The sequence below is a fragment of the Carassius carassius genome, chromosome 28 (genome assembly GCF_963082965.1).
Source record: "Carassius carassius chromosome 28, fCarCar2.1, whole genome shotgun sequence".
NCBI classification, from domain to species: Eukaryota; Metazoa; Chordata; class Actinopteri; order Cypriniformes; family Cyprinidae; genus Carassius; species Carassius carassius.
Genome location: NC_081782.1, coordinates 17,003,592 through 17,018,417, shown reverse-complemented (window position 1 = coordinate 17,018,417; position 14,826 = coordinate 17,003,592).

Genomic DNA, 14,826 nt, shown 5'->3' with positions numbered 1-14,826 from the left:
CTGATAGATTTCTGCTGGTGTCTTAGCTTTCCATCATGTGTTTTTGCACCTCCTTTTCTTAATGTGTTCAATACTTTTTCCCTGGGTCATTCCACTTTATTACACAGAACCTAATTATTGAACTTATTTGTTTTGTTTTCTTTGTATGTATGGATTACTTGGGTTGTTACCGACGTCTGGTGAAAATTTCATGTCAACAGCAACTTTAGAAATATAAATACACACACACACACACACACATACACACACATATATATAGTAGTGTGTCAGCATAGGAAATATCAGTTTACATTTCCAAACATTATTTGTGCCATTAATTATAATAATCCAGTGAGATTTTTGTTTGCACAAGGAGTCTGACAGCAGCCAGTGCTCCACACAGAGATCTCCAAGACACTTCAAGAAACCTGCAAAGCTACCTGAAAAACAATGCGCAAGTGCACCTAGGACAAAAGCTTTTTTTTACGCATTATTTGGTCACACCAGTTAATAGAAGTTCATTAATACAATCTATTTATGGCATTATTTTTTTACAGCATCCTCACTTTACAGCATTTTTACAAAAGTGCCTAAAACTTTGCAAAGTACTGTAGCTTTGCAGGTTTCTTGAAGTGTCTTGGAGACATTGCCTCAGTTCTTCTGGATTGAGTCTGTCTCAGTTTGTTCTGTTTCTTCATGTTATTCCAGAAAGACTGGATGATGATGAGATCAGATCTCTGTGTGGAGCACTGGCTGCTGTCAGACTCCTTGTGCAAACCAAAATATCAAATATAATGTTTGGATATGTAAACTGATATTTACTACTGACACACTTCAGCAAAACATAGAAATAACTGACTTAAAACCATTTCTTGTTGGTGAAAATACTAGTGACATAAGACTTTTGCACAGTACTGATATATACATATATATATATACATACATACATATATATATATATATATTTCTATAAAATGGTTTGTTATGAAAAATTGTCTGAACTATCTTAGAAATAAGTAGTTATATTAATTACTCCTAGAAATATTGGTGTTCATTTGTTTTCATAGCGATATTCATACATTCATTGTCAATGTTTTTAACAGTGAATAAGCAGATGGCAATGGCTGTTTCATTTTAAAGTTCTGTGCAGCTGCAAAATGCAACAATCGTATGCAAATGTGTTATGAGTGAAAAATCCTAAAAGGTCAGGTTCAATTTCACACACCAAGATACTGTACAACAGAGGACCTGAAAGACCTACTCATGTAATTTCAATGCTGAATGTTTTGTTTGTTTTTACTGATGTTCATTGCATGGAAAAGAGCAATTCAGACATACTGTTAAATATCTCCTTTGGTGTTCCACAGAAGAACACAAAAGGAGTCACAGGTATGGAACAACATGAGATGAATAAATGATGTGAATAAATGCAGGAATATGAGCAGCACACAGAAGCAGATGTGTTGTATCCATCCCTAGGATTAAGTATCTCGGGAAGTAATGACTCGGCAGAAAATCAAACAAAGAACATCAAGAGCTCATGTTCCTGAAACAGCAGACTGCAGTAAGGAATGATGGCGCTCCGAGCAGATCGGGTTCTGTTTATTGGCTGGTGAAAGTGAAGTCCTCAGGGAGAACCATCTTTTTTTTGGCCAGTGACCTCACATCTGCATCTGCCTCTTTGTCCAGCAGCAGCGCTTTTATGTAACGTTTACTCTGAACATAAGACTGTGGGCAAAGGCAAAGCAAACCCTTAAAGAGATAGTTCACCCAAAAATATGAATACCTTTCTTCAGTGGAACACAAAAGGAGGAGTTCACACTTTTCCAAACATGAAAGTGAATAGTGACCAGTGCCTGTCAAACAAAGATTTCCAGTGAATACAAACTTAAATTTCAGCGTGTTTTTCTTAAAAGCTATTATATTAGGAAGACATATGAGTCATATGGATTACAGTTGTTATTATTATCCCTTATGGTGTTCTTTTTAGAGTTTGTCATTATATGGAACTGAGCAGCATGAACATTCTTCAAAACGTATCATTTTGCCTTTTTTGTGTTGATCATTATGATGGCGCAAAAATAATTACAAAATTGGCTTTTGGGGTGAACTATCCCTTTAAAATGCCAAAGCTTGTCGTAGTCTGATATTTTTACGGTAGGCTGATTGTTTTCAGTGTCCACCCGTCCCCACCCTTCCTATTTAACAGAGACGACATTCACAAAAATCTTTCCATTAGCAATCCTTTCTTCTCAGTGTAGCGTTCAGCCTTCATGGTTAAGGCAAGGCTCGCTGTAACCTGATGGAGTGTGAGCTGCAGAGGCTAAAAATAGCAGAGCCGTTCAGTGAGTCAAAACTCTGCAGCAAACTGACTCAGACAGACTGGTGCATTGACACAGTGAACAGAGAAAGCTCAAGAGATTCAAGAGTGACATCAGACAAGCATGTGGCATACTGGAGATATACTAATGCACTGTGATCTGATTGTGGCCATTCAAAAGGATTTTATCTTGAATTTAAGAGATACGATAGTCTTATGTTTCATTTCAATAACATAGTGAATCTCAAATTACACTTAATGTAAAATCTGGGTCCTGGAGCAAAACCAGTGTCCACTACACCATATAGGCTACTTCAGTGAAGTCTGTTGTAAACAAGCTCACTTGGAGGCACAGAATTAAACCAGGCCAAACTATATTTTCCCTGAGGATTAGGGATTGTGGTAATCTCTGCATTTGTTTAAGATTATACAGATTGATTTATTCCTGTGGTCTAGATTGAGGGCCGTTGAGAGAGTATGTATAGTGCACTGTGATATAATAGAGTCAGAACCCTTTATATCTCACATTTAAACATTTATATATAAGTTTATTAAACACTATTCAAGTATTTACTAAAAATTCTGTTTGTTGTACTATAGATGTAATCATTATATATTATATGTCTGTCAGATAGATATATAGATAGATAGATAGACTTAAACACTTAGTAAGATGAAAGATTTTAAACACTTTGTTTGTTTTTTTTACTCGTTAAATATTTTCCCTTTCTCAAATCAAGCCGATCTCAGATGCCTGTCTGAAGTCACACAGACCGGTCAGGTGTCTTACCTTAGACCTGCCCTGAGTGAGCTGTCATCAATCCACCATTGTTTCACCACCAGAGCAGGTTGAGGTGTTCTGTTGTTGGATGTTTTAAAGGGGTCATATGATGCGATTTCTCTTTGGAGTGTTACAAGCTCTGGGTGCATAAAGAAGATCTGTAAAGATGCAAAGACTAAAGTCTCAAACCCAAAGAGATATTCTTTTAATCAAAGTTAAGAGTCAACCACGCCCTCTTAAAATGTCTAGTTCTAATGCTGCTTACAACATCAAAAGATTTTATTAAGATCTTACAAGATTTTCAAAATGTGATAGACCACAAACATGAGGATAAAAAATCCTAGATTTAACCGTTTTGCCATGATGTGACAAAGGCACACCAAACATGAACAGATTTTAAACCAGATTCTCGACTGTGAACACAGGAAATCTCACAAAATCTCACAAAAAAAGACGATATGCAGGAAGAAATTGCAATGATAGTGTTTGGAATGATTTTCACAGAAAATTCACGGTAATAAAAAGAAAAGGGTTTGGGTCGTGGAGTCGTAATTTCAGATGGAAATTTCCCTTTGTGCTGCACCATGACTGCTTCGGTCTTCCATCATCCTGCTTTCTGATTGGATATTGTTTCATTTCACGTGATAATCTCCAGAGCGTGCACGCCTTTGTCCTCGGGTTCTCCCCACACATCAGGATTTCTGATCATAAATATTAAACATGATGATAAGATAATCTGTAGAACCAGCAAGATAATCGGGACATAGCTAGGATTGTCGGAAGGGGGGAAATCGGCCCAGAATATCAGCCCGATAATCTTTTGGTGTGTAACCAGCATAACACACCCCTACATGTCTACATCACGATCTGGGAAGATTTGCATAACGCCAACCAAATGTTCAAGCAAAGAAAGAAGGCGTAACTTTTATTCTCGCTGCTGCAGCCGCTGTCATGTTGTGGAGACACTATGTGTTTTATTGTGAAAGCAAACTACTTTGTTTGGCCTTCTAAAAGAGGACACAACTTGAAATCAGTGGTTAAGTAGTATTTAGTAGAACAATTCAACCCAAATATACAGATGTGTGCAGTGCATTTTACTGAGGACTGTTTCCTGCGAGAATAGACTATAATGGCGTTGTTTGTTTCTATAAAGTGGGGCAGTTCCAACTTTGCAGGGACAGTCTGGTGCTTCTGACTCACAGCCTGTTAGTATGTTTTCATATGTAAAGGATTTGCCACTGATGATTCAAACGCGAGTTTTGAGCATAGAGAGTAGTCTTTGTATTTTGTAGTTTTTCCGATAACAAATGCAGACATGGTTTGTTTATGCAGCACGATACGATACGCAACGCAACGCGTAAAAAGACAGTATAAGTCATTATAATCAGTAATAATGTTCCCACTGGAGCCAACACATTTTTTATTGGTTTTATTGGTTTTGTCTCATCGTGTCAGTGTCCTGACATTTTATCCTACCCATCGGGCACACACGGCATCACAGTATGTTAAGGGACGTAACATAACGCTTACGTAACGCTTGAGGCATTCGGCCAATCACAACGCACTGGATAGCTGGCCAATCAGAGCATACCTCGCTTTTCAGAACGATGAGCTTTGTAAAAAATCAACACGTTTCAGAAAGATGGGGCATAGAGGAGAAACAATAATGTACAATATGTGGAAAATTATGTTTTTTTTAACCTTAAACCACCAAATACATAAAATAATGTTCTTTTTAGCAACATCATATGGTCCCTTTAAAGGTGCTGTATATAGGATTGACACAGAGTGGTTGAACTAGGTATTGCAGTCCAGATTCAAAATATTGGAGAGGGTTTTTTTCACCTGGCCCCTCCTCCTCAGACTGCACACGCAGATTGCCAGATTGACGACACCAACAAGAACGGGTGAACTTGATGATAAATGTAATTAAATATGGATGTTTTCCGCTAACTGGCAACCCGGGGTGCTTAAATACAATTGGGTAAACTGGCAGTGGGCGGGTTTCACAAACCAAAACAGAGGCAGACATTCCGGCCCTGAACTCATATTTTCAAAGGAGAATAACTGACTGTAGCATTGTTTTTCAGATAAACAAGTATGTTTACTTTAGCATGTGGATTATGTTTGTTTCTGAAGGGAATGTGCTAATTAGCAAGTTTCACCATGAATGCAGCTAAAGGGAACAGTCTCTCAGAGAGGGGCAGGGTCAGCAGAGCTCATTAACATTTACAACCCGAATTCCGGAAAAGTTGGGACGTTTTTTAAATTTTAATAAAATGAAAACTAAAAGACTTTCAAATCACATGAGCCAATATTTTATTCACAATAGAACATAGATAACATAGCAAATGTTTAATCTCAGAAAGTTTACAATTTTATGCACAAAATGAGCTCATTTCAATTTTGATTTCTGCTACAGGTCTCAAAATAGTTGGGACGGGGCATGTTTACCATGGTGTAGCATCTCCTTTTCTTTTCAAAACAGTTTGAAGACGTCTGTGCATTGAGGCTATGAGTTGCTGGAGTTTTGCTGTTGGAATTTGGTCCCATTCTTGCCTTATATAGATTTCCAGCTGCTGAAGAGTTCGTGGTCGTCTTTGACGTATTTTTCGTTTAAGGATGCGCCAAATGTTCTCTATAGGTGAAAGATCTGGACTGCAGGCAGGCCAGGTTAGCACCCGGACTCTTCTACGACGAAGCCATGCTGTTGTTATAGCTGCAGTATGTGGTTTTGCATTGTCCTGCTGAAATAAACAAGGCCTTCCCTGAAATAGACGTTGTTTGGAGGGAAGCATATGTTGCTCTAAAACCTTTATATACCTTTCAGCATTCACAGAGCCTTCCAAAACATGCAAGCTGCCCATACCGTATGCACTTATGCACCCCCATACCATCAGAGATGCTGGCTTTTGAACTTAACGCTGATAACATGCTGGAAGGTCTCCCTCCTCTTTAGCCCGGAGGACACGGCGTCCGTGATTTCCAACAAGAATGTCAAATTTGGACTCGTCTGACCATAAAACACTATTCCACTTTGAAATAGTCCATTTTAAATGAGCCTTGGCCCACAGGACACGACGGCGCTTCTGGACCATGTTCACATATGGCTTCCTTTTTGCATGATAGAGCTTTAGTTGGCATCTGCTGATGGCACGGCGGATTGTGTTTACCGACAGTGGTTTCTGAAAGTATTCCTGGGCCCATTTAGTAATGTCATTGACACAATCATGCCGATGAGTGATGCAGTGTCGTCTGAGAGCCCGAAGACCACGGGCATCCAATAAAGGTCTCCGGCCTTGTCCCTTACGCACAGAGATTTCTCCAGTTTCTCTGAATCTTTTGATGATGTTATGCACTGTAGATGATGAGATTTGCAAAGCCTTTGCAATTTGACGTTGAGGAACATTGTTTTTAAAGTTTTCCACAATTTTTTTACGCAGTCTTTCACAGATTGGAGAGCCTCTGCCCATCTTTACTTCTGAGAGACTCTGCTTCTCTAAGACAAAGCTTTTATAGCTAATCATGTTACAGACCTGATATCAATTAACTTAATTAATCACTAGATGTTCTCCCAGCTGAATCTTTTCAAAACTGCTTGCTTTTTTAGCCATTTGTTGCCCCCGTGCCAACTTTTTTGAGACCTGTAGCAGGTATTAAATTTTAAATGAGCTAATTAAGTGGATAAAAGTGTAAAATTTCTCAGTTTAAACATTTGCTACGTTATCTATGTTCTATTATGAATAAAATATTGGCTCATGTGATTTGAAATTCCTTTAGTTTTCATTTTATTAAAATTTAAAAACGTCCCAACTTTTCCGGAATTCGGTTTGTAAAGGAAAATGCTACAAAAACAGCTTGATCTGTAAAGAGCTGTTTTTGACAAGGTAAAATAGGTGTTTTTTTACACTATCATTGAGAAATTTTAACAAAACTATGTTACAGACTTTTCACTAATGAATAATATTAACTTGTGCAAATTTGGGCATCCTATGATCCTAATGAAAATGATGTAATTAATAACTCACCCTCATGTCGTTCCAAACCCGTAAGACCTCCAATATCGCGGAGTAAAGAGAGTTCATCTTCAGTTCTCTTTTCACATCAGTTCAGTCAGTGTACTGTTTGAGTACATGCATTACTCCGGGATATTGGTTTGTTTTAACTCAGAGGGAGTATCAGCGACATTAAAAAAGTTAACAGCTTAAGTCATTTGTGGATTAATGCGTATTGGAGAAGTGAACCGTTTAAAACGATTCAGTTCGATTTGGTGAACTGTTTCAAACAGATCCGGTTACATCGAATGATTCGTTCACGAACCGGATATCACTAAACTGCAGTGTTTTGAACTTTCTCACAACAGACACGGAAGAGAAGACAATGCTGAATAAAGTCGTAGTTTGGCTACTTTTGGACCAAAATGTATTTTCGATGATTCAAAAAATTCTAACTGACCCTCTGATGTCACATGGACTACTTTGATGATGTTTTTTCTTACCTTTCTGGACATGGACAGTAGACCATACACACGTTTTCAATGGAGGGACAGAAAGCTCTCGGACTAAATCTAAAATATCTTAAACTGTGTTCCGAAGATAAACGGAGGTCTTACTGGTTTGGAACAACATGAGGGTAAGTTATTAATTACATAATTTTCATTTTTCGGGGAACTAACCCTTTAAGAAGTATTACTGTTAAGGATTTATTACAATACTTAATAAAGCACTACCAATACTGTAGTGCGTTACAATTCCTTACAATGTCTCCATTATGTCTATGATTTTTCCAAGCAAGACATGTCCTGAATCAACATTACTGTCCAAAAATACAGACTTAACCTAATCCCTACCCCTAAACCTAACCCTATTCATAATTTATTCCTAAAATCAGTGGGAAAGGATAGCAAATTAACAAGGGTGTAGAAGCACCTAATCCCAATATTAAGCCTAAAACTGAAATTTCCTGAAAAGTTATCCCTCAATTCTTATTGGTTGCTTGGAATGTTGATCCAGGAACATGTTGGGTCATCAGTATATGCACAATAAATGTATATATTGTACCTGAGAGAAAATGTATTGTTTTGAAAGAGATCAAATGATTTTTTCCTGCATTTATTTAAAAAGTTTATCCAAAGGCAGTGGTTATTTAGGAGAGACTGGATATGTTAGTTATTTTGTAGACAGCAACTTGAATAAACCATGCAAGACAAAAATCTACAGTCTGTAGCTGTCTGACAGACAGACCATTAGGACAGCAAACTACTGCAGTCATTATAAGCTACTTTGTTGGGATGCAGCAGCATAAATTCATTTTACTTTTAGGAGCATCTATCTGCCAAATGTCTTGAATGCAAAGACCATTGTGTTGCATGCTATATAGCCTACTGTAAACAAGAACAGGAAATAATTTATCACAAAAACATCGTTATAGGAGAGACCAGGCCTAGTTGTCACAATTTTTCCTCCAATGGTTATTTAGTGTCACACCATGCCCCATATTATGACATAAAATCTGTATTCAACTTTTCAGTAAACAATCTTGCATTCAAATACAACTATTAAATAAAGATTAACTGGTTACATTTTAAGACAGTGTTCCAAGATGCCTCATGATAAAATTTTGGGATTTGGATTACATGTTTGTAATCTTTGCTAGTTAAGATAATAGGAATTGTTTCAGATTCTTTGAGCTATCAATCAAATAATCATATTTTTTTTCAGTGTGTTAATACATAATTATTCTAATTTGAGCACACAGCCAATAAGGAAAGCAGAATCATCAGTAGAGATGCAGTCTATCATTGATGACTCTTTTCATTCAATTTATATTGATCTGTCATCCCACCTCCATCACTATGCTCGTTTGACCTATCATATTCAAATTAATTAATAATCAAAATCCTGTGCATAAATTGGCGATTTAACACCTAATTTTGTGTGTGTGTGTGTGTGTGTGTGTGTATATATATTACAGAAATACATCACCTTCGAGACTGGCATAGTTAAATGAACATGAATCCATGAAATGGATGTCACAAATGAATATCATATACATTCTTTTATTAGACATTTAAACAAACACCATGGACATGAACTAGAAGCATCTGGGTCTTTTGACATCTTCAGAGTATCATATGTATCCATTCCCTTTTAAAAAGAACACAAACAGTGATTCAATGGATTAGATAGATAGATAGATAGATAGATAGATAAATAAATAAATAAATAAATAAATAAATAAATAAATAAATGTATGCATTTAGCAGACGCTTTTATCCAAAGCGACTTACAGTGCATTCAGGCTAACATTTTTGACCTAACAGATAATTAGATAGAACCTTGATTAGATAGAACACTATATCTAAAATGTATACTTTAATGCTAGTTATGATCAGGACTGTGGCTTAACTGTACCTACCAGTCTGTATAAGGCAGTAGCAGCGCGCTTGCGGGAGCAGTTCGTGACAGTCAAACTTATTCTCTGGAAGGCTGCAGTCAGTTTATCTATGGAGGATGATGGTTGGCCAGTATAAGTACCCACTGGGGTCCGACCGTGCCCATGGGTCTTCCCAAAAGCTGGGGTCCAAACGTGAGCAGGGGTCTGTACAAAAGCTAGGACTTGAATGGAAGCAGGGGTAATCCAGAAATTTGGGCTTCTATAATGAACAGGGGTCTGTCCGAAAGCTGGGGTTTGACCCTGGCATTTTAAATATGAAAGTGATGCTGCTACAAATTCTTGAGTCCCATTACTGAAACTCATCTTTTGGAAGGTTGTGATCAGTTCATCAAAGTAAAATGTGTTAGTATATCCACAGTGCACAGTTAATTCTGACCATTCTGACCAAAAGCAGCAATAAGGCCAAAGAAAACTTGCCCTGAGAGCTGGCTTAAGGCAAGCTGACTGAAGTCAGGTAGTCTTCTGAAATGTACACACTGCATTCCACGACTAGAAGCAGCTCTAATTATTGCACTTTGCGATTTTTAAATAGCTACATTTAGTCAATAGTTGCTTATAGTAGGCTTCTCAACTCTCTTGTCCTCCTAATCGACACTGTGTAACACAACCCGTCCTTTTTACTTTAATCTGGATCAGCGAAGATTCTATTTTAGAACGACATATTTAGTGTGGTGCCCCCAGAAAATATTAACAGGGGTGGCCAAATGAGGCCACAGTAAATTTTGGGGGTGGCACATTAAAATAAAGAAAAAAATTAAGGGTTTATAGACAAAAAGTTATATCTCTGTGAGTTCTAGGATTTTATCGATAACGATAATTACACTATTTTGCTGAGTGTTATTGTGCTGATATCTTATTTTTAATTGAGCTGACACCTGATTTTTTTTTTTTTTTTTACCTTTACACCATTGTTTCTAAAAGTGTGCACCATATTTTAGGTCAAATACTTGCATTTGGGCTGTTACCAAGCAAATGCAATCAGTATCAACAAAATTGATCTTGCAATGCAGATAAAACAGAAGCTGCATCTGAAGTGCCATTTAGATGTTTTTACACACTGTTTAAAGCAGCTCCGTGGAACATGGAATACTTTAACCTGCAGTTACAAATGAATAAATAATGTTTTGATATTTTAAAGATAAAACATTGAAAACTGATGTTTGAAATTATTTAAAAAATGAAAACGTTCCATTAAATGTGAAATTAAAAGCGACAATAGGTGGCAGCGAGTCACTGTTACTAAGTGAGTCATTGCGATTGAACCGAATCATTTAAACGGTTGATTCATTCAGGAACGAAACACTTTAATGTTGCTCAGAGACGCAAAACTGTGGCTGCAGCAGGTGCTGCACTTTTTTTCACTTCTTAAACTATTGTGAATTTACATTCTGCATTTAAATTAATAGTACCCACTGCAAATAATCCTAGGGGTGGCCGCAGGGGTGGCCAGAGTTTATAAAGGGGTGGCCGTGGCCAACCCTGGCCACCCCTTAGGGGCGCCCCTGCATATTTAGTGCTCTCGTGGCTTCATGTTAATACGTCATAGTAACGCCACTGCCGCGATTCCCACACATTCTGTTTAGAAATCGGATTTTTTTTATCTGAAGTTTCCTTGTTCATACGTGCAACGCAAACGCAAACGTCCTTAGCATGTGAAGGGTTAACGTTGTTTAAAGTCGGGTGTTTTCCTCTCTTAAAAGTGAGAGCGAGTAAAATTAATTTTTATTACAGTAGCGGACATAAACAAATGAACACTTCAATGTCAAAGTTTCATTTAAAGAAGACCTAATTCCTATGCAAACTTTCACGCTAGTAAAAAGCCACGTGTGCCTTCCTTGGTCAATTAAAACATCAGCAAATTCATTTTACGCACTTTACAACTTAAAAATAACTGACTGAATTTAATTTCCAAGCATGTCACTCCGGGCAAGATTGCGTTTTACATCTTGAATATTAATTATAATGCAATATAGAGACTTGTAGGCTATTGTGATATTCAATGTATTGAAATCAATTTCAGCAAATTATCCTAGATATAGATTCATGTTCATTTTGGTTAGTGTACGCAGTAGACATCACATCCACAATTTCTAAATATCGCTTATCCTGGGCAAAAAGACCAAACAGTATACAAATAGCGTCCGTAGTAAATGCTACGAACGAGGTCATGAGGTCTAGGTTTAGGCTTTCAGTCAATGGTTGGAAATCTAAATATTTTATGGACTATAATTTAGGGACATTTTAGGTTTTAAACTACACAATATACTATGTACAACTAAAAATATGTTTGTACTCTATCTAGTTCTCTCAAACTCAGTGAAACAAGTCTGAAGTTCATGTAATGTACAACTCCCTTCGACTTGATCTGGTGTGTCTTTGGTAACTGCAAAGATTTTCTTCCTCGGTTTATGCATTCACCTGAACGTGCTGATATATTCTCGAAATGTACTGAAATGGTCCAAAATAAATGTAATGGACTAAATGATATATTATATATGTGATTTATTCTAAATTTAGTTAGCCTGGTTAGGGACAAAATATGAAATATATGGCTCATTTCTGTTGAATAACGAGAGCAAAGTACAAAACTGTAATGGAGGTGGTTCCCTTTCAAAAATACATACAAAAAACAACAACAACAAAAAACTAATATGTACCATTTACGGTTAAGGAACAAAGATGTACTTTTAAAAAAATGCCTACATATAACCAATTGTACTTGTGCTTTTATGTAGCTAGAAATAAAACAAACTACATTTGCATCTATTTTATTTTATTTTTTCATAACCTGCTGTGTATTTTGCTGCTTCTCTGTTTATTCCCATATGAGAGAGGAAACTGTAAATCTGGTGTCAAAGAGAGTGTTATAATGTTGCTTCAGACTAGACAAACACAAGATGAGCTTCTCTGACCTGCATGAACTCATGCTGTAATATTTAGTGACACCTGGTGGGATAATCTTGAGCATGTCATCAGATTCAGTCATTGTTTTTATGGCTGAACAAATCATTTTACATAACTGAATAACTCCCTGTTTGCTTCATCTGAATAATTACACAAGCTTGTGTTGAGATGTTTCCCTCTGGCCTCCAAAACCTCAACAATGCAGACTGTAATATCAGTTATCATGATGCAACACAAAAGTCTACACAAGCGGAATCAAGACAAAACAGTGATTATATCAATGAGTGAAATATTTATTTAAAAACTGAAAAATAAAACAAACTCACACACATAGTTTTAGTATATATAATACAAAGATATTCTTCAAAATGTTACTGAGCGGTCTTGTTTATTTCTCCATTAACGAAAGTGAGAGGCAGTTTAGAGGCTGGCTGAGCTGGTAAGACTAGACAACCGAATCTAAACGGTGAAATAAACCATTATTACCGGAGGTGATGATGACACTCCAAAAAACGGAAATTAAATACCCAGTGTCGCAACTTAACATAACGGCCAAAGCAGTGCAATGAGTGAAACAATATGAGGATATTAAGACATAACAACATAAGTGATATACAGTATATATATATCATATCTCAGTCAAACAGCATCCACCCAAGCACACACACACACGTTATATTAGTATTAAAGAACACACACGTACGCATGCACGCACGCACGCATGGTTTAGTCAACGCATGTTCATATGGAGTCTACAGGACCCTTGAACTCAATCACTTTCTCTTTTGTAGTTACTGACTGGTAGTTTGTGGAGAAGTTGAGGTAACCCTGGTTTGTAGATGACTACAAGACTGCAAGTCCCTGTGAGCCCTGGTGAGAGCTGTGCTGCTGGCAGACAGTGGTGGTCTACAAGGCTATGTGGTCTACATTGCTTTGACGGAAGTGGACAGACATCTTGAACCAAATGCATTTAACGTAACATTCTTCATGCATCTCCATTTTGTGTCTATTTTGCATAAAGAAAATTAAGCCCATTATATATATATATATCCCTTAAATTCATGTGAATTACTATAAATAAACCAATAGAATTTAAATTGTAAAGAACACTTGTAAGTAGCTATACATCATAGTAATATTTGTACTGCATATAACGAGAAATATATACAATTCTAAGAGACTTAATTTTTTTTAAAGCAAAATATTTTTTAAATGATTTTTGACCCATTTTACAGAGCTCCTAAAAAGAGATGGTGATGGAAAAAAAGATGGGAGGATATTTTTTGTTTGTTTTTACAATATATTTGCTCTCAAAACTTCTGCATTCCCTAATAAAGTATTTGCTCGCAAAACATTTGCATTTTTCTCAAGAAACTCTTTGCATTTAATAGAAAAACCTGTGTTCCCAAAAACTGTGTGTTAGCTTGCAAAAGTTTTCTTGGTTTTTTAGAGAAATACTTTTGCGTTCATTCAAAATATTAGCTATCAATTGGAAATCCTGCGTTCCTCAAAAACTTTGTGTTCACTTGCAAAACTCCTTGCTAAATTTTTGCATTTCCTAGAGAAACTTTGCAGATTCTCTTGAGAAGCTTTGCATTCTCTCGCAAAACTTTTGCATTTCCCTCGCAAAACTTTAGCATTTCCTAAAGAAAAGTTGTATTTGTGTTGTGATGGAAATAATATAAGGTAGAAGGAGAAACGACATTTCTGTGCTTTTCTTAGTGAAAACAAAAGATTAGCGAGCGAAGGCAGTTTCCCAGGAGAATTCAACCCGTTTACATCCAATCTCATTTTTATTTCCATCACCATGTCGTCCCCTTAGGGGCTCCATTTTTTCCTTTTATATATCCAGTATAAAAAGGGAAGAGTTGAACACAGGGATGGCTACATCTGTTCTCATCTACATCTGTTCTCACACCACACTCCACTGATTTCATGATCTCAGTTTTCAACACCAAACTACAAATTTAAAACACTGTCCTAATGCTACTCAGATCAAGATTTTAAAGGTCTGGGTGAAGGAATGTGATCCTTTTTTATGGCGTTATTTTTTAGTCAAAAGTTATGAGCGTGTAAGACATGCTCACGAGCACATTATGTTATTTCACACGTGCAAAAATGAACCTTCAGCTGGCATGATAAAAGTACTCACGCACAAATTCAACAACCGAGAGGTGTACAGGTAGCTGCTGTATATATTTGCGAACGATGAAGCCTACGTTTTTTTAAGTAAGTTAACATTAACGTTACATATTTTTGAGCAACAAGTAACGTAACTAGCTAGCCTATTCGTTCTGTAGCTAACGCCTTAGCCAACACTTGTAATGCTGATCACCCGACACTCATTTTAAAACTTTTAATCTTTAAAAACTGCATCTTAGACAAA